At 36.4% G+C, this 24,203-nt stretch overlaps 1 protein-coding gene across 9 annotated transcripts in view; it reads left to right on the top strand.

Moving 5' to 3' along the window:
* Nucleotides 1-17,442: 17,442 nt before the first annotated feature.
* Nucleotides 17,443-24,203, top strand: part of LRRC7 (leucine rich repeat containing 7) — a 467,042-nt gene continuing 460,281 nt past the window's right edge. For 5 of the 9 annotated variants that reach the window (XM_081056902.1, XM_081056900.1, XM_081056901.1 and 2 more), the window contains exon 1: nucleotides 18,652-18,779. The gene's annotated coding sequence lies outside the window, so the exon portion shown is untranslated. Of the gene's footprint in view, nucleotides 18,780-24,203 lie in introns of all 9 variants that reach the window. The other 4 variants (XM_081056899.1, XM_081056898.1, XM_081056906.1 and 1 more) reach the window with 3 other exon arrangements.

Genomic DNA, 24,203 nt, shown 5'->3' with positions numbered 1-24,203 from the left:
CTCCAGTACCAGGGACAGTTCCTTAAATGCTGTTAGAACTTAATCAGTTTTTGTTGAAGGAATGAATGAATGAATCTATAACCCTATTCATCTTTAACTTCTCCATTCTCTGCTAATTAATGATTAACTTCCAGTAATGCAACAAATATTCATTAAACAAAGATTAAATGAGTACACGCTACATGCCAAGCAATGTAGAGATAAAGTTCATGATCTCAAGGAGCTCACAGTACAGTGCAGCTTATTTTATCATATTTAAAAACTTGATTCTAACTTTTTAAATAGACAACAGTGGTGCCTAATGTAGTTGATCATACTCATTCATACTACTACCTACATTATTTTTCTTTGAGTATTTTAAACACAATTGGAACATAATGAAATTCCTTTATTTCACAATCAAAGCAACATAACACTTTCCTGTTAAAAATAATGCAGAGAAAGAATAAGCTGAAGGAAAATATTTAGGAGAGGAAAAAGCCTGCAAAGGGCCATAAAAGCCATTTGTGATGTCACATGTTCATAGAGTGGAAGTTGAGGAATCAAAAGCACACAAGAATGAAAAACAGATCTACAGTATAAAAATTATAATCATAGTCACATTAATGATATTTTTTTCTAATCAAGTGGTAGAAGCTATTATAATTCTTAAATATTTTTTAATTTGTAAATACAGTGTTTTTGATAATATTCTCCAAATATCCTTCTCATGCTTCAAGATCTTACTCAAGTGGCTCGTCTTCTAACAAGTTTTCAGTGATTCCTCTAGCTAGACAAAATCATGTATATTTCACAGAATTGTTAGGAAGTCTAGTAAGTAGAGAATAAAGTCAAGAGATGATGGGTAGACCATATAAAAATGTATTTATCAAATGTATTAATCAGTTATGAGTAGTTAGTTTTTATAATTAATAATAAATAGTTCCCTTCTTGAGCACTCACAGTGCACTTTAATACTACTTCTTCAATTGTCCTTATCATCTTTTCTTTTGTATTCATGCCTTTCTTCTCTATTAGTTTATAAGATTAAATCTTATTCATCAGTTCGTACCTTACAACATTACACTGAACAAATTGCTGCCCAAAAGTATAAAACCCAAATCACTGAATTAACCTTTATTAACAAATATTTTAATCATAAACAAATGGCCACAAAATTTGGTTTCCTCTTCACATCAGCCAAAGGAGGATTTGGTGAAATTTTATTTAGTCATAAAACAAACATCTAATTGACCCTGTGTAGTATGTAGTTTTCCAAATTTCTTTTGGGACCATTAATGTTCTGCAAAAATTCCCCAGATGATACATATCCATTCAATAAGTCAACAAATAAAATTAATTCAATGGCATCCATGTGAGAAGACTTATGAGGATGGAATGGTGAATATGATAAACATTATTTACACCTGTTTGCATAAAACTTATACTCTAGTGGGGAATGCAGTCATTATTTGTAATTGTAATGCTTCTCATATAAAGTAATTGTTTTTGCTTATAAACTAAATTAACCTTAAAATATGGAGGTTAATGGTAAATAACAATTATCATTTATAGAGTCTTTACTATTTGTCAAGCACATTTTAAGCACTTATTAAGGTATTATTTTATTTGATATTCATGCAATCTAGATAAGTAGATATTATTTCTATTTTATAGGTGAAGACTCTGAGGCACTGACCATTTTTTAAAAAATGCCAACATTCAGACAATCTTTAACAGAACCAGGATTTGAACCCAGACCTGCCTAACTTCAATGCCTTGTTCTTCACCTCATAATAAATGTATTTCTAACTGGTTACCCCTTTAGTGTATCACCTGGAGTTTTATATTTATGAATTAATTTTGTATGGGAGGGAGAAGTATGTGTTCTTGAGCCTGCCATATTTCATTTTCCACATAATGTCTAGGGCTATAAACATCCTTACAACATCCAAGATACTGAGTGTTTTTTGACATGATATTGAAAATAAATATGTGAATGACCATAGTTCAAGAGGGCAATGAAGAGAATAAGTAGAATTTAGGACTACTCTAAGATAGCCCAAGGATATTACTATTACATATTCGTGAGGATAATACATAGTTATTCTAATTAGCTGTTGTTTCAAGGCTCTTTGCATATTCCTTCATAAACACTTGTGCTTGCTTGGATTGATTATGAGAATGTAATTTAAGATACCACGGCCTAAGTTGACAACATATATTTTTGAGAACTTAAAAACAAAAAAAGACTCAGTTTGCTCCTCTGTCCCATGATGTAAACAAAGAATTGCCAAAATCCTCAAGGGAAATGCTTTTGTGTCAGAGTTTTATAAGGAGGTTAATAATGATTTCTGTGATAGGCACTCTGTCCCCATGGGCAATAATCATTATTAATATCCACTGTCCAGGCTAAGAACAGGACTAGAACATATCCTCATATTCTCTGCAACATCTATTCTATGAGTATTCTCCACAGTTGCACATGCACATACTCTCCTTAGAGCTTTAAGATCTCCTGAGCTTTGTGGGGTACATACAACACTGCCAATTAGGTAACGATTCGACAGTATGCGATTTTCAACAGAAATTGGCAAAAACTTAGAAATCTTCCCTCTTTTATGAAAAATACACTCTTTTTAAAAAGAGGTGCATTGTTGAATTTTCTGTTTTTGAACTCATAAAATACTTCTGTTTTATTTTATTTTTTATATTAGTATAAGGTATACAAAACAACATGATGATTAGACATTTACATCCCTTACAAAGTGACACCCCCCCCACAAAATCTGCTATCTGTCTGACTTCATGTAGAGCTGTTACAATACCATTGACTGTATTCCCTATGCTGTACTTTATTTTAGAACCCGTAACTATATATGAGTACTATATAATTATAGTTGATATTCAATGTTGTTCTATTTCAGCTTCAGGTGTACAATGCAGTGGTAAGGCATCTACACAATCTATGAAGTGATTCCCCCGATAAGTACAGAACTCATATGACACCCTACATACTCTACAACATTGTTGATTATATTCCCCATATTATATTTCACATCCCCATGACTATTTTGTGACTACCAATTTGTACCACCTAATCCCTTCACCATCACCTCGTCCCCCAACCCCACTCCCTTCTAGCAATCATCAGTCTGTTCTCTGTATCTATAAGTCTATTTCTGTTTTGTTTGCTTGTTTATTCTGTTCTTCAGATTCCACATATAAGTGAGATCATATGGTATTTGTCTTTCTCAGTCTGACTTATTTCACTTAGCATAATGTTCTCTAGGTTTATCCATGTTATTGCAAGTGGTAAGATTTCACTCTTTTTTATAGCAGAGTAATACTCCATTGTATAAATGTACCAAATTTTTTTTATCCATTCATCTATAGATGGGCTTTTCGGTTGTTTCCATATCTTGGCTATTGTGAATAGAACTTCCGTAACATAGGGGTGCATATTTTTTCTTTCAAATTAGTGTTCAGGATTTCTTTGGATAAATACCCAGGAGTATAATTTCTGGGTCATAAGGTAGTTCGATTTTTAATTTTTTGAGGAACCTCCATATTGTTTTCCAAACTGGCTGCACCAATTGCAACCCCACCAACAGTTCACAAGGGTTCCCTTTTCTCCACAGCCTCGCCAATACTTGTTGTTTGTTGATTTATTGATGATAGCAATTCTAACAGGAGTGAGGTGGTATCTCATAAAATACTTCTATTGATGTATTCATTCAGAACCAATCATGTTCTGCCATAAATTATTTATTTTTTCATATGTATATATATATGTATACATAACCCATATGTAAGCTGATCATCCTCATAAACTGATTTTGTCTCCCCTACTCCAGAAGCTGGCATGTGGCCATTGGTTCCTTTATTGCTAGTTATAAGAAATCTAATCTTTTCCTCCAAGTAGCCCCTTTTGTAAAGATTTGAGAGTCACAGGGCTGAATCACATTTTGGCATTTGATTCCCATAACCTCATCATCTGCTTTTCTTCCTCAAACTATCTCATTCCCTGGGATCTCTTCTATAATTCTTCACCAAGTAGTAGCCAGTATCCTAGCCTCTGCCTTTCTCTTTGATTTCCTGTGCATGTCAGGTGTCAGTACTGCCATTGTCCACTTTATGTTGCAGAATAATGTGTCCTGTATGAGCTTCCACCCTAAACTCTCAAACCCGTGTCCATTTCAGTCCTCAGGAAAAAACAACACACAAATAAATAAATAACTCCCCCAGCTACCATGAATCATCACATCCTAGAAAATAATGAAAGTTATAAATAATTTTCAAAGATTTTTATATATTTTACCCCCCTTACAGGACTGACCATACTTCAAGAGATTGCACTTTACATCTCTATGTCATACATACTTCTTTGCACTAGGTAAACACTCTCCTGTATGTTGTTTTATTTCTTTAAATGGAATAGAACATCTGGGAAAGGAATTAGTTTGAAAAACTTTCTTATCTCCAACACTTATGGAAAGGGATATATTATCAAGTTGTTCATTACCGGAAAGAGAGAATCCAGTAGCCCATCTTTGTTGGGAGTTTTCCAAGCAACATCTATGTGAGCTCACTGGATTTGACACTCCTGGAAGCCAGAGACTTTTGGTCTATATTCATCTTTATGGTGAAAGGTCATAGGAATTTAGAAGCAGAAAGATAGACTTGCATGACTGTTCTATGTTGTGCAGAAAGGAAGACAAGACTAGATGCGGGGAGAGAATGGGAGGAACAAGGGTACATGTGTATGTTCTACTCATGTTTAAAAGCTTATCTATGCTGCACTTTTATTTACCTTGCCTGAAAGATAAGTTATGTGAATTTAAGGCAAAAAAAATTTGGGTTCTTGTAAGTATTCATTAAATGTGCTGAACATCATTTTATACAATTGACCATACATTCAGTAGAAGTAAAATTTGAAAACAGAACTCAAAAAGCTTTATGTTTTATAGTCATTTTTATGCAAATCAGATAATGGCTTATATTTTCCAAAAAATAGGCATATTAATTGATTTAGAAAACACAATAGTGAAAGTACAAATAAAAAGAAATTTTTATTTAAATTGTTTTGGTGTAGATTATAGCTACAAAGATATTTAGACACACGTTGTGGATAATATAAGCAGACAGTTCAATTTTAAATTAAAGAATTTTTAATGTAATAACTCTGCCACCTATATAAAATTTTCATTTATTTCCAAGGGAGTAAAATAATCTCTTTATACTTAATGTTAGCACAAGCATGGAAATCTTAAATTAGCTACGTGTGTACCTTAGAGAAATAGGACTATATCTTGACATATTTAGAGATATACAATAAATAAAGGTTAAATAGCAATGGTAAAATCTTCCTGGTTATTTTAGATATGCATTTACCTTGTTAGGCTTTAGAAAATAGTGTCTGCATCCTGATCCAGTATCAATTTACATAATGAAATTTTTAAAAACCACTTTTACTGTTTTAATACTGTAAATAAATTGCATTCATAATGATTTTCATATTATCTATTATGTTTATTCTCAACACTCCCAAATTCTTACCTAATATTTTTAAATGCTTTGTAGTACACAGAGAAACTACTATAGAGAAATACAATTTATTTTTATTTCAAATAAAATATCAAGCTTAAAAAAAATGCCTGACAGTGAACTGTATTTGATTTTCTTTTCTTATGAAGGAACAAATATACTAAGTCAGCCAAACTCAAAGATACTGGTCTATGGCATTTTCAAGCAATGAAACTAAAAAAATGTTATTGAGTTTGAAGATTACACAATGTGAATTGTCAGTGTCTGGTGGGAAGACTAAGGTAATCAAAAACGCTTTAGCTATAGCCATGTAATGCCAATTCCTGTCTGAACACTAAACATCCATTTAAATCAACTGAGTGAAGGTTAGTTTATTGATGTGGTTTAAATCCAGGAGAATATCAGAGATTCTCAAGTCTGTGACATTTTTCTTCATAGAGATGTAAGGAGAAGGAGCTTGGGATTGGGAATGTGGCGAGGTATAATGAATTGAGAAAACTTTGTCACGTTTTCCTTTTGCCACTAAGTTTCATGGGACTTAACTAAAAACTTATTTTCTGTAGGAAAAACTTTTGATTTCTATATTTTTAACTCATTTCTGTTTTTTTTATTGCTGCAGATAAAAAATGTGAAACAAGACCATCTTTCCCTTTTATAAGTAATAAGGTAGAAGTGCTGCATTCCAACTTTCATAAAAAGGCATAATGCAAATTTCAACTTAATAATTATTACAGATATACAAATTAAGTAATGAAATGTGCTTGTCTATTAGATTGGGAAGGTTGAAAAGATGATTGGTACTGAGAGTTAACAGTGGTGTGAAAAACAAGAATTTGGATACACAATTGGTGACAACAAAAATTAGTTTAATATTTTAGGATGGATTTTGATACTATCTATCAAATTTTAGATATGTATAGTTTTCATATTGTCAATCATATTTCTAAAAAAATGCTATAAAAGTCTTACATAAGAATGCAAAGACATATATAGAGGGTGTCAAAAAAGTGTATGCAGATTTTAAGAAAGGAAAGCTGTATTAAAATTATAATATTCAAAATACACCAATAACAAAAGATGAAACAAAAGAAGTCACATTTGACTTCTGCAATTACAAGAGGTGCTCAAAGTGGTTATCATCAACATCCAGACACTTATGATTATGGCAAACTACTGCTTGAGCAATGTTGACCAGTGTCCACTTCTACACATTTTTTGGCACCCTCTGTGTACAAGGATATGCATTGCAAAATTGTTGCAATTGTGAAAAAATTACAATTCACCTAATAACCATTAAAATGAATGAGGTTACATTAATTACGGTATTTCTATGCCATAATTCTAAAAAGCCCATAAAAAGAACAGGATATCACTATATTAGAACTGAAATAGAAGAATATTTTATCCTGCATTGTTCAGCAAAAAGCAATATATAAGGCAATATTCATAGTAAGAATACATTTATGAGGGGTAAAATTAATAATAGAGCTGTATGTTACTATATGCTGAGAAAAATTCTGTAGCATACATTATGCTAATAACTGATTATTTCAAGGGAAAATTGTGGAATAATTTCATATTTCACTGTATAAAATCTTCATTGCTTGAGATTATAACAATAAGCTGTCGCGTCCAGTGCAACACGGGCAGTGAGAGAACGAGAAGGGGCGGCGAAGGGTTAAGAAAGAAACAGAAATCAAGAAAGTTATGAAACAGGGGCCAAGGGTGTCCCAGCCTCAAAGGACTGAGAGCCCCGAATCGGGCCGCCTTGCGGCTTTTATTGATGTACACACAAGGAAGTAGCATTGTTTTCTCCACGGTCTGTGAATCTCATATATCATACCAGAAAACTGATTCAAACCAATCCCCCTTGCCTGCAAACATCCGGAATCGCAAGTCCCATGATGTCTTAACAATTATGGTATGTGCCTCCCCAGGGACAAATCCTTTATGCTGAAACTTGTTGATAAGAATGGAAGGAGAACTGCTGTTATCACATCACTAACTCACTTCCCAAGCACGTTGTGGGAAGGAATATAGCCACATAGGCAGAAGCTCTGCTTAACTGGGGGATGGTGGGGGCCCGTGTGCACCTCTATCAACCCCATGAGTTCTCCTGGTGGTCCCCACATGGTTCCACCTGGCTTCGGTTGTTCCTCCCATGAGGAATCTTACCCGTCATTGGCTGACCAACCATCTTTTGGGGGCCAAACAGAGAGACATGAGGTGTAAGCGCAAAGGTGAAGCAAAGTCCCTGAAAGGAACAGTCTCACAGGGATAGGCTGTTCTTTGTTTAGGGATTGGCACAAGGGGACAGACAGGTTGCTGTGTGACAATAATAACCATATATTATTTATTATATAACAGTAAGCACATATTACTTCTGTGATCAGAAAAAATAAAAATATAACAAAGTCAGAGAAACAGTTATTTTTTTATATATTCTTTTCATTACTAATACTATTCTTTTTTTCCATAAATTTTCAGATTACTGAATTCTTTGTTGTATCTGTATCAAAAAGTCCATCTATTCCAAAAAGAGCTAAATGTGCCTGGTTTCTACCTTTTCTGTCTCAGATTTAAATTCTTAATTGTTAGCTGAATGATTGGAACACCATTCATTATTCAAGATGAAGCATGCTATCAGGAGAGACGATTTTAATCAAATGATAATCATTAATGCTATCTATTAGTGTGCCCTGTCATAAAAAATAACTCATTTAGATGAATGAGTTCATTATTTAACTGATGGAGATCTGGTATTGAAAGAGATTTTTACATGCATTGACTCTGAAAATATATTGGGAACATCAAAAATAATAACTAAAGTTTTCTGTTTGTTTGTTTCACTCAGATGCTAGCAGTCAGTAAAGTCACCACAATGTCCTCTGTAACAACATCATAGAGGCAAGGTGCATTTCCACTGCCATCTCTTATACTATCATGCTCTACAGAAAGGAAATCTGAAAATGCTAGGTTACCTAACTTCAACATTATGAGAATGAAAAATATCACCTCAACAATTGTGATGTAAACAGATGAATGAATTCCACTTCCAAAATATGGCAGCCTAAATATCATGAAAATACTTCTAGGAGAAAACATCTACAAATGCCGAATAAAAAGAACAAGCTCCATGTTTTTGTGGACAGCGAACTTCCAAGAAAGAAGTGAAATACTTGGCAGCCAAAAATTAAGAGAAAACAGGAAACCACTGTGGTAAAAGCCTTAAATATACAGCTCTCCTGAAGGCATTTGCCAATCAGTAATCCCTATCTGCCTATTAACAGGCAACTGGCTGCACTGGATATGGAACTTTAACCTAATAGTAATCTAAAAATTGCCCAGTAACAGGCAGCTGAACAGGATTCTAGACCTTTAGCTTAGGAAAGGTGGGATTCAACTAAAACCAATACTTCAAGATGGGACCCTGGAAGGCCTACATTTTAATTTAAACATATTTACAGCTGGATAACAGGGATTACAAGGCATACTATCTGCTTCAACCTTGGCTCTGAGTGGGAAAGAAAGTCTTTTCTAAGGATTTATAATCACATGCATGCCCTTTTGAGCACGTGGGACGTATTTGAATGATCTGGGAAACCCATAGCTAAAAATTGAAATGATATGGGTGGCTAGCTCCCTGGGGCACCTGGAAAAAATTCTTAAGGGAGGAAGACACCTTTAACCAATGGTTCACATTATGTCCACACATAATATCCAACTAAAAATGAACTCAGAATCTAAGGAAACATACGACCATGAGCAAGAGTCAGGAGAAAATAAATCAGCACCATAAATTAGACCCCTTGAACTTCAGATATTGAAATTATTAGACGTAACATGTAATATAAAAGAGCAAATAAAAAACATGAGCAAGAAACATGGTGTTTTCAGAAAAGATCAGAAAATTTCAATACCTAACAAAATAGAACTTCTTAAAATTATAAAAATGATTAGTGAGATTAAAAACTCAATGGTGGGTTAAACATTACATTAGACAGTTGAGAGAGTCACCTGAAGGTAAAAGTCACAAATTTACACAAAATGTTACACAGAGAGACAAAGAGAGAAAAATCTTAAAGAGTGGATGAGAGATATGGAAGATAAAATAAGGAGATAAATATAGAAAAGGGAGGCAAGACAATATGTAAAGAGATAAAGGTTGGATTATTTTCCAAAACTAACTTTTATTTACTAGCACATAAAGTGAAAAAAAATTAAAATAAAATAAAAATTAGGAAATAAAAAGAAAGGAAATCCATGGTTAGACACATCAGTATGCAAAGACAAAATGAGAATATCTCAACAGCACATAAGAATGAAAGGAATAATTGACTACAACAGATGAAAATTAAACTGAGAGCACATATTTCAAAAGCAAGAAGACCAAAACCCCTGGAATAATATCTTCAAAACACTAGGGAATAATAATTGTTACCTTTGAATTGTATACCAGCTTATCTATTATTCAAGGAAAAAAAAGACATTTTCACCTAATCTAAATTTTTGGCATTTGGGGTCTTTATGGTTATAGATTATAAGATATAAGGTGAAAACTGTTGGGTAGAAAAACTCACTGAAATAAAAGGTTATCCTGAATCTAAATGAATCTCTATTTGTTTCATGTTAACAAAACACTGTGTTTTTCTAATAATGAAGTTGAGATGTGTTAAAGAAATAAAATCGGATAAGCAGTATAACATTATGTCAGTTATTAATTGATAGTATCAAGTCTCTATCTTGAACTTTGATTATATTCTATGTTAAATACCACTATTCTGGAATATATTGAAATATCCCAGTAAGACTATGCACTGAAAGACATTTCTTTGGCCTTGAAGTAAACAAAATAGTGAGACCTAACCACAGATCTAGTCACAGTGAGCTTCTGACTATATATGATGTCTAAACTACTCCATCCTACTTTTCCTAAAAATAAATAATTTTATAAAATCATCAAATAATTGAAATTACTGTGTTTGGCACCACTGTTTGACTATTTTCTGTTAAGCAAATTGACTGAGAAGATTGTTCCAAGTGGAAAAGATAGAAAAAGCTTGTAAAACAAAATTATCAAAGTTATCACAGGTTAGTATATCTTGCCATAATTAAATTAGGATTTGATTCAACTTATATTTACCACCGTTTCCATTTAGGTTTAGATGTGGTCTTACATAATAAACAAAAATGTAGACATCATAATTTTGGAGCTATGTCTACTCTCCCATCATTGAATGCAAATATATCCTTTCCTAAAAATTCTCTTTCTAGACCAAAGCAAATTCCTGAAACTATAATTGAGGGCCTAAGATTTGTGTTATGTAAGAAAACAATTATAGATGGGCCAGCATGATTCTGTGATATGGACCATAACAAGGCACTACTCTAGCTGTTATCTGAAAAAATAAAACCATTAGAAGAATTTAATTGTAGCTTTTCTTTTTTTTCCCAATCTAGAGGTATAACAAAGCACAGAGCAGAGGAAAAAAGCAATAATTCTTTTCCCTAATTTCTAATAAAATAATTGGTGTTTCTGTAATGATCAATTTAGTATAGAAACAATTTAATTTTAACAATGTATGTACTCTTAGATTAAAGGATTGTATTACCTAAGGGAAGGTGAATGTTGTATATGCTCTAGAATAGATTGTGTATTTATGTAATCTACTGAACTCTGGCTAGTTATTCGGTTAGAATTCCTATATTTGCAGACCACTGGAAGTTCCTCAGTAATTTATAGTTGTCATTATTTTTTTTTAATAATAATAAAAGTTTTGCTAGAAAAACCATCATTTCTGAACCTGTTTCTTTTAATTCCTAACTGATAATAATATATTAAAATTTAAGAACATGGGATAACACAATTTTAGAATTAGAAAGAACTTTAGGTTGCTTTAACTATATACATTAATTTTACAATAAAGAAATGTATTTTTAAAACTTTTGTATAGATATGAAATTACCTAGAGATAGTGAATATGTTCTTGAGAAATTTTTATACCATAAATGTTTTAGTGAACTCATCTATTTTTTTTTTAATTTAGTGAAGAGAAAGAAGAGATTAACCAACAAAGAAGACCAAGGAATGGCCAGAAAGAAGAAAATCAAGAGTGAGTGACATCCCAAAAGGTAATGTTTTTATTAATTAATTCATTTATACATTGATTTCTTGTTGAACTACTTATGTACAGTTTATATATTTTTATATTTCCTTTTCATCCATTACCCTCACCATCCTCCCTTTGGCAACCATCAGCTTGTTCTCTGTATATATGGGTCTGTTTCTGTTTTATTTGTTGTTTTTTAATTCCACATTTAAGTGAAATTATGTGGTATTTGTCTTTCTCTGTTTGACTTATTTCACTTAGCATAATACCCTCCCTGTTTGTCCATCCATGCTGTCACAAATGACAAGATTTCATTTTTTTATTGCTGAGTAATATTCCATTATTTCTTTATCCATTTATCTATCAACGGATACCTAGGTTGCTTCCATATCTTGGCTATTGTAAATAATGCTGCAATGAACATAAGGGTGTATATATCTTTTCAAATTAGTGTTTTTTGTTTGTTTTTTTCCAAATAAATACCCAGGAGTGATATTTCTGTGTTGTTTGGCAGCTCTATTTTTAATTTCTGGAGGAATCTCCGTACTGTTTTCCATAATGGCTGCTCCAATTTACAATCCCACCAACAGTGCACAAGGGTTCTCTTTTCTCCACACCCTCACCAACATTTGTTGTTGTTGATTTTTTGACGACAGCCATTCTAACAGGTGTGAGGTGGTATCCCATTGTGGTTTTGAATTTCATTTCCCTAATGATTAGTGATATTGAGCATCTTTTCATATACTTATTGGCCACATGAATGCCCTCTTTGGATAAATGTCTATTCAAGACCTCTGCCCATTTTTAATTGGATTTTTTGTTTTTTGGTTTGTTGTTTTGTTTTGTTTTTTTGTAATTAAGTTGTATGAGTGTTTTAAAAATATATATTTTGTATGTTAACCCCTTCAGATGTTTCATTTGCAAATATCTTCTCTCATTCAGTAGGTTGTCTTTTTGTTTTGCTGATGGTGTCTCACTGGACAGAAACATTTTAGTCTGATATAGTCCCACTTGCTTATTTTTGCTTTTGTTGTTGCTTGAGGAAACATATCCAAAAGTTATTGCTAAAACCCATGTCAAAGATTTTGCTATCTATGTTTTCTCCTAGAAATTTTATGGTTTTAGGTCTTACGTTTAAGTCTTTACTCCATTTTGAGTTTATTTTTATATGGTGTTACAAAGTGGTCCAATTTCATTTTTTACATGTATCTGTCCAGTTTTCCTAATACCACTTATTGAAGAGACTGTCTCTACCCCCATTATATATCCTTACCTCCTTTGTTGTAGATTACTTGACCGTATAAGTGAGGGTTTATTTCTGGGCTCTCTATTCTATTCCATTGATCTATATGTCTCTTATTGTACTAGTATCATACTGTTTTGATTATTGTAGCTTTGTAGTATAGTTTATTATCAGAGCGTGAGATACCTTCCACTTTGTTCTTGCTCATTGTTTCTTTGTATATGCAAGGTCTTCTGTGGTTATTTTTTATACTATACTGTGTTAGAGAACTGATCTATATTGCTTTCTAAAAAAGATATTTAATTCCCCTTAGTTGATCTCTTATCTAAGATAACCTTCTTATTGGAGTACTGGCATGATAAATTTACCCTGAATATCTTATGAGAAAATTGCCAATATGATATCGCACTAAATAGAACAAGGTCTTGTGATCGCACAATCTGTTTTCAAGAGATGTGTGGTGTGAGAAAAATTTATACCATGCTTAAGAATTTATAGTCCAAAGAGAAAGGATGAAGAAAAGTCAAGGACATTTTGAAGAACAAGATGAGGTGCTTTATTTTCCTGTATATCAATATTGATTATGAAACTGCAGTAATTTAGGACAGTTTTCAATTAAGACAGTATAGAGTAACAGATGGAACCAAATACACAAGCCAAAAATTCATCAATGAGCTGGTATGTGAGGAGGCATTACTACATATATTCAGTTATCTCGTGAGGAAAAAAGTGAAAGCACAAAGAAAAATTAATCCCTTACCTCACACCATACACAAAATCAAGTTCAGACAATTTAAAGTCCAAATGGTAAAAAAAAAAAAAAAAAAATTATAAAGCATTTAGAATACAATATAGAAAAATATATTTATAATCTCAAGGTAGTAATGTTTTCTTAAACAAAATACAAAGCACATATCATAAAGGAATGTACTGATAAAGTTGACAATGTTAAATTAAAACTTCTTTTCATAAAAAACACACAATATTGAGAGTGAAAACTAAAGATGAGTTATAATGGACAGTGGATTAGAATCTGGGACACGTACACAGACACACACATACACACACACGGACACACACACACACAGAAAACACAATTTAAAAATGAGCAAAATATATAAACCAAGCAATTCATACTGCAAGTTTGAATTGTTAATAAACTTTTGGAAAGGTGGTCAATCTCACAAGTAAGCATGAAAATATGCATTTAAACCACAATGAAATACCATTTCACATCCCTCAGGCTGGACAACATGAAAATGTCTGCTAATACCAAAACTGCTAGGATGTTGATCAAGGAAAACTTATAAATTTGTGTAGGAATATAAACTGTTGGAAAATAATTTAATATTAAATATACTTTATAACCCAAGAGATACACTCCTAGGTGATATATAAACTAGAAAAACTCTCATAGACATACGTAAAGAGATATAAACAAACATGTTCATAACAGTATTACTATACGTATAAAAGCAAAAATTGTCATCTGAATGTGAATATGATAAATTCATACAATCAACTATCACATAGCAGTAAAAAATAGTGAACCAGAGTGTAACACATCATGATTTTCACAAACATAAGGGTGTGTTTTTTTTTTAATCAAAAGTAAGTTGTGAAAAAATACATGCTGTGTTATATCATTTGTGTATGGGTTAAATTTCTAAAGTAATACAGAAAGATTGTTAGCAGTAAAAGTGCATGAAACTTATAAATGTATTAATATACAAATAAATGCAAAATTTAGGAATGATGTTACCTCTGGGGGGTGACGGGAGCAGAAATAGAGCCATAGGAGTCTTTCCTTCTTAAGGCACATGGTGGGTACATCAGTATTCATTCTATTTTGTGTATCTTAATATGCAAGTTAATGTTTAAAAATAAAAGTTAATGATCCAAACGAATTAAAACCCACAAGAAACAGGCATTTTCTTTAGCTAGAACAGATTTTTAATCTGAGAGATTAGTTTTATGGTGAAGGCCATATAACAAAATTTAAGAAAAATCATAATGAAATTTACTTCCTATTGAGAGCTTCTCCCCTACTTTTCAAAATCTAACCATAACAACACAGCACTTCTTACCCTTACGGTATCCTACTAATACTGATCCTGTCCTACCAAGCTCTAACAGCTACGAGCTCTTCAGAGGTGTATCTCCATACATCCAAATTTGACAATGTTTTCTATTTCCCCAAGGACTAATATTTAATTAAGCCAATCCTGTTAAGATATTAACAATTGGTAAAACTAAAAGTGTTGTGCTTTCTATAAGTAGTTTTATTTTAATCAGGAATTCTGAATGAGAAAATCTTCTAAGACAGAGGTGACATTTCAGGCCTTCAAAGAGAAATATTAGAGAGATAGTTGGCATCTAACTCTTCAATATCACCATATGTCTTTTATTTCCAAATAAGGTTAGTTTTACTTGTCCTAGGAACAGATCATCATTTCAAAAATTTTAGTAGTGGAGTCAAAGGAATTGATTAGCAGTTTACAGAATTTTATAGCCTTCATGTCTAGTCATTCATAGATGTAATCTGAACAGCTAATCTGTTAAAACTGCCTTGATCTGATTTTTAAAGTTGTTACTGTTTTTATTATTGGACCTCTGCTTGAATGACAGACAGCCTAAGGATATTTAGCAATTCTTCTTTCTTCAACCTTCAGACAGCCATCTATGTTTCCAGAGGGTTGATGACTGGGCAACTTGGAATTTAAAGACAGCATCTGCATTTGCATTTCAATTGCCCCATAATTCTATGAAATCCTTGAAATCTCTTCAATATTCCTCATTGTGTAAATAGTGAAGGTGGCCATATTTTGTTCAAGATTCATAAATCTTAGAGAAAATAAAAAGGACCATTATATCCAAAGCCTATTCTGCAGAGAATACTCTTCTCCCTTCTTTTTATTAATGCTAAAATCATTTTTGTTAAAACCCAAAAACACTACCTCACAGCTGCACGTATTTAAAATATTTTATCTATTTGGATCTTTATGGCCTGAAATCATGGTTCTAGGATAAGATAAAGGGTAAAGGAGATTATGTGGTTTAAATATACATCATAGGAGCATCATCAATTTTTAATTTGGGGTTCCAAAAATGTCTTTCTCCCCATTGGACAGAAACAAGTTCATTTTCACTTTGGAAAACAATTCCAATTAACTAACACAGGAGATAACATCATTATTAGTAGGTCTGTTGCCTGTTTGCAAAAATCTGCAGTTACTCATAATTGGCTGAGATATTAAATAGAATTTTTGTCAAATATTTTTGTTCAAGTGAATAAATCCTGTAGTTAAAATAAGAAATTCTGAGTTCAATTGCAGGGCAACTGGGTACCTTTCTAAGATGAGCCTTTGTGCCCTTCCTGTAAGTAAGGATAACATTATTCACCAAATAATTTTAGGACAGGATTAAGTGAAAGAATATATGTGAAAGTTCTGTGTACATTGTATTCAAAAGAACTGGAAGCCTACAAAGGATTGGTACAATTGTATAATTGTTGTGTGACGTTATATGTTAAATATTCAATCAGTACCTAAAATGTTTCACATCACTCTATCCAGCTGAGACACAGAGAGGTGGCAAAATATTTACAAGGTCAAAAGTATGGGTGAAAAAATAGAGCTCCACAGAGGTCAATTCAAAATTTTGTCTTTTTATTTTTTCATCTCCTTGCGATTTCAGAACCCTTTCTCGGTGGTTTTATAACACATTTTAAAATGATCCAGTTTTTCAAAAGATACTCTCATTCCTTTTTCCTTCTACGAAAATCATATGAAATACTTGGAAGCTGCCCTTAAAAGTCAGTCCACCTTCATGGCCCAGATAAAGTGGAAAACAATCCTCATTCTTGGTATGCTGCAGTCTCCAAAGTGTTTTCCTAGAAAATCCCTAGCAGCCAGAAAAGATGATTTTTGACCTTGAGGATTTTAGCATTGCAAATCTAAGAATATAAGTAGAATTTAGTAAATTGTAAGCTTACAGCCACCTCAGAGTGGCGGTTGAGTGCCCTGCAGTCTGACTGTATTAGCAATGTAGAAAACTAATGGGAAGATTCTTTCTCTCCCCTAATCTGGAAACAAAAACCTATGGCCTATATTCCACAAAAGAATGATTCCAGGATAATAAAGCCATTTTCAAAGAGAGAATTCAGCAGATGGGTTTAGAGAATAAAAGAGAAGTCTAAATATAGCACTAGCTTCATCAATATGTTTAACAAATTGCTGCTTATGAGAGTTTAAAAAGAAGTGTGTGAGAATAAAGTGTCTGTGTGTGTGTGCCTCTATGGGAGGGAGTACCTGAGTTTGTAAGAATGTGTTCGTGACAGGAGGAGCAGCAGCGGTGGAAGCCTGAAGGGTAGTTGCAAAACCCCTTCTCTTCTTGCGCATTCCCAGGGCAGCAACCTTGGCCCCCCAAAGAGGAGGGAACGTAAGGGCAGACAGAAAGGTTTCTTGACTGGTGTGAAGCGACCGACCCGCAAGCAGAGACTTTTCTCCTTGGCAGCCAACAACCTGCAGCAGGAAAGGCGGGAGGGAGAGGAAACCCCGAGGAGGAGGCGCTCCTGGCCGCCCCTTTGCTGAGATAGCAGGAGCAGCAGCCTGCGGAGCCACGAGCTCGGCGTCACGGAGCTGGTGCGGGAGCAGGGGCGCTCAGGCGGGCGCAGAGGCCGGGAGCTTCTGCCTCCGAGGCGCCGGCGCTGCAGGACCCCGAGCTGCGCTAGCGCCCCGGGCGGGTCTCGCAGCGGGAGGAGCGGGAGGAGCGGGAGGAGCGGGCGGTCGCGCGCTGCCGGGCGCCCTGTCTCCACTCCAGCACCTGCCTGGCTCACCGGGGGCGAGAGAAGGAACCCAGAGAGCTCCGCCTGTTGTCCCGTTCTCTAAAAGCAGCCTGTGACGGAGCCGCGGGTAGGCGAGCATGTCAGTTCTCCACCGGACTGGAATTTTTTTCTCCCACAATTTGAGAGCGCCCCAGTAGAGGTCAGAGGCGCAAGCGAGAATCTCCAAAAGGGGCCGAGGGCTGTGAACGTGGTCCCCCCCCCCCCCGCTCCTGTCGCTGTAAAATATCCTTGACATTTTTCACACTTTGAAGCAGCTGCAGCTCGTGTCGTCGGAAGAGGGGGTGGGAAAAAAAGAGAGGGGGCGGAGAGAGCGGGAGACACAGCCAAGAGCAGCGCCTCCTCGCCTGCCAATCCTGGCACCTGTGCGCCCAGCCACTGCGCCGAGGAGGACCCCACACCGGGCGAACCCCGGGCTTGAAGCCACGAACCCCCAGCCCCTGGGCAGCGGCTTCTCGCCGGAGGGACCGACCTGCAGCTGCCTACTCGGGCCACCGCTGTCGCCTGCAGCCGCGGGAGCGCACAGTCCCTCGGAGCCGCCCACTGCACCGGGCTCCCCAGGGATCCTCGCCCAGCAGAGGCGCGGCAGCGGGCAGGGGGTGTTACAGAGTTGGGTGCACGATTCGCCTTTTCTGCTCGTCTCTTCTCCGCCCAGGATTTATTGTCTGTGGAGCCTTCTGGGGGTGGGGAGGGAGCTGCGCCTCCGCCACCGCCGCTGCTGCTGCGGTCGCTAGCGCCACGCGCACGGCAGGCAGGCGGAGGTTGGCGAGTGGATGCGCTCCTGCCACCCCCGCCGGCGCTTCGGGCTTCCCCTCAGCCGCTTCCCGCCGGAACCTCTCCAGCCGTCCACCTGAAGGGCACCGGCATCATGGTCTAACGTGGCACCTGCCTGGAATCCCTTCTCCTCCTCTTCCTCCTTCTACTCCACCCCTCCTCTCTACCTCCTCCGAGGACCCTCGTGTCCACTGCGGACCACCAATACTTTAAGGAATAACCCTTGGCAGCTGCACGATTCACCCTCTCCGGAACCTCATGGGCAGTTTCTCTCGCGGGCAACGTGAGTAGGACACTCTAGTTCGGTGGCCAAGGGGGGTGCGGGGGGGGCCTCCCCGCTTGTGTCCGCCGCGACAGCGAGCCTCAAGGTGTGGGACCCAAGCGGCGGGAGGGGTGCGGGGGTGGGCGGACAGGAGCCCTCAGCGCTCTCAGGGAGCTGCTCGCGCGGCGGCCCGCGGAGACGGTGGGATGTGGTAGGTTGCGGGGCATTTGGAAATGGGGTGCTAGTTGTGTGGCTGCATGGGAGTACTGAGTGGCCTGGGCCGGCAGGAGACCCTACAGGGTTCCATACTGCAAAAAGGAAAGGTAAAGAAAGAGCGAGTGCTGGGCGCTGGTGCTGAGACCAGTGGTCGAGCTGAGGTTAATCTTAGCTCCTCTTCATTATCGTAGGTATCTCCAGTCAGCTTTTTTCTCGGAGGTGTCTAAGGATGAAGTGCTCTTTCACACACACACACACACACACACACACACACACACACTTGTGGCGGGTCGAATTTGTCCCTTTATCTTGGAAGGTGTAGTATTACTGTTTGATGTCTGTTTGTCTGAAAAATAAAATTAGGAGATCTTTATGCCTTTGGGGATTGAAGGGAAAGGGTGGGGTTTGGGGGTGGAGGGCAAGAGGAGTATGACAGACTGGAGGACAGAAAGAAGTGGGGAGCGATGGAGTGAAAGCTTTCCCTGGGAGTCAGGCAGAACCATGCCTCCCTCGCTCTAAGCTAGACAACCCCTGCCCACATCTCCTTTGTGTTCCCTGGCGAAGCTGCTGAGCCGTCACTGTCCCCAATCCCATTGCTGAGCCCCCTTCAGCATTGTGTGTCCTCCTCTTAGAGTCGTTAAGGATGCAGGACTAGTTTTGGATCCTACGTGGAAAGAGGGAAGGAAGAGCATTAACATTACGGTAATCATGGCACCCTGGCTCGTGAACAATTAGACTGGCTTCCGAAGGTCTCTAGTCTTAGGGGTTTGCAGAGTCAAGAACGGGGGTGAGGGCACGGGGTCGTACAGAAAGAATGTCTTTCAAAATAGTGCGACTTCTTAATAACGGAGATGGCTGCAACGTTGCTTCATTATACTACTTCGTGGCCATCAGGGCTGAATAAAAGACCCGCCTCCGCCCTCTCCCTCACTGTCTCCTCCCCACCAAGTGACAAAGCCAGCGGGCTGGGCGACAGGATGCAGCGCCAGGCAGAGAAGGGAAGGGGTCACTTTCACAACTCCCGGGAACCGGCTTCAGAAAGGAACCATCTGCGACGCCCACGACTCCCACCTACCTTTCGAAGTTCTCCTTCAAAGGGAATTAGAAAATGGGGGTGGGGGAGGCGCAGCGAGACGTAAAGATCCTCCACCTGCTCTTTTTTAATTACTTTCACAGCACACTTTCCACACATCGAATTCACCTGCCTTGGTAACTAGGTCAGCACGTAAATATGCTTACCGGTATACGTGGAAATGTGGCTCTTGATAGATGAAAAGCAATTTATATGTGAGCATATTTTTCACCTGGGCAAAATTTCTAAGCACAATAGAGATTTTACAGCGTGGGCGAGAAGAGTGCATTCCAGAGAAAGCAGGACACGTGATCTCTCCAACCGGAGAGATACAGTATTAGGAACTCGATTTTCTTTGTTCCAGGCTGAGCCTATGAGATGCTCAGCATCCCGCTTACTTTAAGGCCTCCTATAAGAGGGGAAAATATTCAAGTTGACGGGGTGGGCGAGGGGTGTGTGTGTATTAGGAGATAGCCACTAGAGAAGCACAGGTAGATTGATACCTGTGAAGGACTTGAGCCTTCTCCTCTGCCGCCCATCTCACCTCTTTGACTACCTAACTATCATCGAGGCGCTCAACCCCGCCAGCCCCCTATTTAAAAATGAGGCATTCCTTCTGGGAGACGTGGCGGAAAAGTTCTCTCCAGCCTCTGCACACGTGGGTTCTCCAGCGCCACAGAATCTGCGGCGATTCGCGACAGATTCTGCCACCTCCCCAGTCCAAGTGTCACGCCTCCAGCCAGGCGTCTTTGAGCTGACTTCACAGACTCTAAGAGAACCACCACGAGATATTTTTGCAAAAGACAGTCGAGCAGAGTCAAATCCCCGCTTCTCTGATATGGGAAGGAATGATAAAGCACAGATGTAGGAATGATTTTATTTTTCCTTAAAAATGAGAGTCATAGGACTAAAGTATATTGAGGATGACGTTTAGCTAGCTGTGCATGCACTTGGACTCCTGGGAAGATGTCTCAAGCCTGTGGAATGTCCTGAGTTGTGATTATTTATTAATTTAATGCAGGTAGAACTTGTTCTAGACCGTGCATTTAGACTTACCTGACTTGGAGACTTCTTATTTCATTTTTCAATCCATGTTTTATAAGCCATGTTAATGGGCTGAAGTTTTTTAAATGTGGGCTATTTCTAACCTATGCTGCATTGCATCATGCTAATTTGTTGTGTTAGGGAAGGCAGAGTCAATTTTCAAGACATATTATGAAGTGAGAGTTCTTTATACATTTTATTTTTACACTTGACTGTCCAAGAAAAGATGTATACTTACCATGGCAACCCTTACATTCTCTATCACGTGTGCCTGCACATATGCAGCTTCAGAATTAGAAACAACTTCTTAAAGAAATAAACCTGGTCCAATTACAGTAGCCATGTTTTATTCAGAATTTTAGCACCGCTTTAGGCTGACATTCAAATGTTCTTAATTAAAATATCATTCCACTTTCTTTTTTAAGCTTTTAATTTTTCTGCTTCCTCTATAAAATACAGAACATAGCTTACGTGTTTTTGTGTGTCTATATTTTGATTTGTTTGGGATTTAAAAAATTGTGAAGAAGATGTAGTTAATATCACTATGACTATTTATCACTCACGAAAGTCATTAAACAGCTATATTATCCACATGGTGTTAATTCCCAGAGATATTTCTTAGATCTCTCTTATTTTCCATTTATAGTACATGGTAATATTTGATAGAAAAACCTGGTTTCTTTAATCATGACTTATAATGTCCACTTTTTAGAACAGTTCAAAATTTGAAGATAAGTTATATTTAATTGATGTGTCAAAATTATATGTATTTAAACTATAATTTTATCTTCTGATGACTGTGGCCTCAATATAAGGAAGATCACACATTCCATAATATAACTTCATTCCCTATCCAGATGAATAGAGTACACGGAGTCACCAATTAGTGATAAATTACCATCTGAGTTATTTATAGATTCTTTTTACATTTTCTTCCTTCGCATAAATTATTTCATAACTTTTGGAAAATTATTTATTTAAAGAATATATGCAATTCATTGAGTATAACAATTATAACAACTACACCATCAAAAAAAGACATTGTTTGGAGTTTTGTTTTGTTTTTTCTCCAGTAACAATGACTGCTTTGTAGACTATCGTCCACATTCTTTTTTGGATGAGTCTAGTCAGTCATGTAAATTTGCATGTATTTTGCATGTTAAAAAAAGAATAACGTAATTTTAGCTAATATAAATCAGCCACCTTAATACTGTAAAATAGAGGTAATATATCATTGCTAATTTATAATTCTAATGCATAGCAAATAATAAGACAAAGTGATACGTGGAAAATGGTTTGGACATTTAACAAGAGTGCAACATGAACTTTTTGGTGCAAATCAGTTTTCCTTTAGTAGTGTGTGTGTGTGTGTGTGTATGTGTGTGTGTGAACATGTGCTTGTGTATAATGATGTCATAGTGTATTTTTTTAAGGTATGCCATTTCAATACCATATATATGATACATTATCAAATACATACATATATATATATACAGCCTGTCTTGGCATTAGGTGATTATGTGCAGAAATCCATGAGCTCTTGTGATCAGGAACCATCCCTTGTCATCTTGCTTTCCTTATCACAGTGCATGAACTGTAGTCATAATGACAGCTTTCTGTTGCTAAACACCTACCATGAGTCAGGTGCTTTACTTCAAAGTAATTCTGTAATAAGCATTAGTCTCACCATGTGAAAGATTAAAAACCTGAGGCCAAAGACAACAAGTGTCAAGCCCATGATACATTGCTAGAAAGTGAAAAAGATTTAAACCCAGATTTGGCTTTTATACCTTTTTTCCTGTACCATGCCCTCTCCTTTGTAGGCATAACTTGGTGCTTGTTGAATGACTGAAATCTGTATCTCATAGATCTATTTCCTAATGAATAAAGAAAAATGAACATTTTGAACTAGCTTTTCAAAGTGATATATGTGTTTGGCAATAATACACCATATTACTTTTTTGACCATCATTTGATGTTGGTACAGAAGATAGTGGTACTTATCTTCCTGGCATAATTAACTCACAACAGAAACATTTAATAAGCTATTATAATCTGTCATATAAAAGTACATAAAGGAAGCTTTCAATAAAGCACATTTTGAGTCAACAGCTCTCATGTCTAGTTTGCAACTATGATGACATATTTGATACATAAGCCTCTCTGAAGAGTTATCATATGTTCTATTTAAATTATTAATGATAATAGAAAAATTATCATTTGTCATTCAATGACATATGGAACATTATTAAGTGAATTTAACAACCCAAAGGATTTCCTGCATACAGTCACTTTCATTACATCGTTCACTGCTTGATAAATTACTTTAAATCTCTATACAAAATATTATTTTATTTAATACACATGAAAGCAACAGTAGTTACCAGAAATAACATATTGAAATTTACATCCGCATGGACATGATCTGTTTAAATATTTTAACAATGGAATAGATGCTTACATTGTTTAAAGAATTAATTTACTGGCTTCTTAAAGATGTGGTTTCTTCAGTTGTTCCAGAATATTTTTGCTCTATATAAAGTTCAGTGAGGCTGAGAGCATATTTAACATCAGAAGATAGTGATACCATGTCCAGGGTAGTAGCATAACAATTTTTTTTTAATTTAAAAGAAAGAGAATTGTAGAATATGTGTGTGGTGGGAGTATGTGATCAGATAGAATTAAATTTTGTGCCATTCAAGAGGTAAAGTAGCATGAAAACAAGTGAGGAGCTGTGGGTTCCAATTTTAGGGAAGAGGTAGCTGACCTGAAAAGAAAAATACTGATAGTTTAAGTGATGATGATAAATCTCACTATCATTATGAGATTTTCAAAGGGAGAAAGAAAAGAAGGGGGTACTGTGAAATACGGAGCTAGCGGAGTAAAAGATGGGAAAAAACAGTTGAAAAAGATCTGTTTGATTTAATTCACCAAGAAAAAACATTATAGCTATATAAGCTATTATGATATTGAGACAGATAAAGATACTTTTGTGTAGTGGAAACACATTTTATGGATGGCTGGATACATTATCAAATTATCTGGTAATAGAAGGAAAGGGAAGAAATAAACCTTATTGAAACAGTACCTAAGTGTTATGAAGACATTTGTTG

Source organism: Rhinolophus hipposideros (genome assembly GCF_964194185.1).
Source record: "Rhinolophus hipposideros genome assembly, chromosome: 8".
NCBI lineage: Eukaryota > Metazoa > Chordata > Mammalia > Chiroptera > Rhinolophidae > Rhinolophus > Rhinolophus hipposideros.
Note: the sequence above shows the minus strand (reverse complement) of the source record. Positions and strands in the feature narration are given on the sequence as shown.